The sequence below is a fragment of the Pyxicephalus adspersus genome, chromosome 5, assembly GCF_032062135.1.
Source record: "Pyxicephalus adspersus chromosome 5, UCB_Pads_2.0, whole genome shotgun sequence".
Lineage (NCBI taxonomy): Eukaryota > Metazoa > Chordata > Amphibia > Anura > Pyxicephalidae > Pyxicephalus > Pyxicephalus adspersus.
Window position 1 is genome coordinate 147,573,592 of NC_092862.1, and position 264 is coordinate 147,573,855.

A 264-nucleotide genomic window follows, 5' to 3' on the forward strand; every position below is an offset into this window, starting at 1 on the left:
CCAACATCTGATGTATCTCCCCATCACCATCCAACATCTGATGTATCTCCCCATCACCAACCAACATCTGATGTATCTCCTCATCACCATGCAACATCTGATGTATCACCCCATCACCATCCAACATCTGATGTATCTCCTCATCCCCATCCAACATCTGATGTATCTCCCCATCCAACATCTGATGTATATCCCCATCACCATCCAACATCTGATGTATCTCCCCATCACCATCCAACATCTGATGTATCTCCCCATCACCAT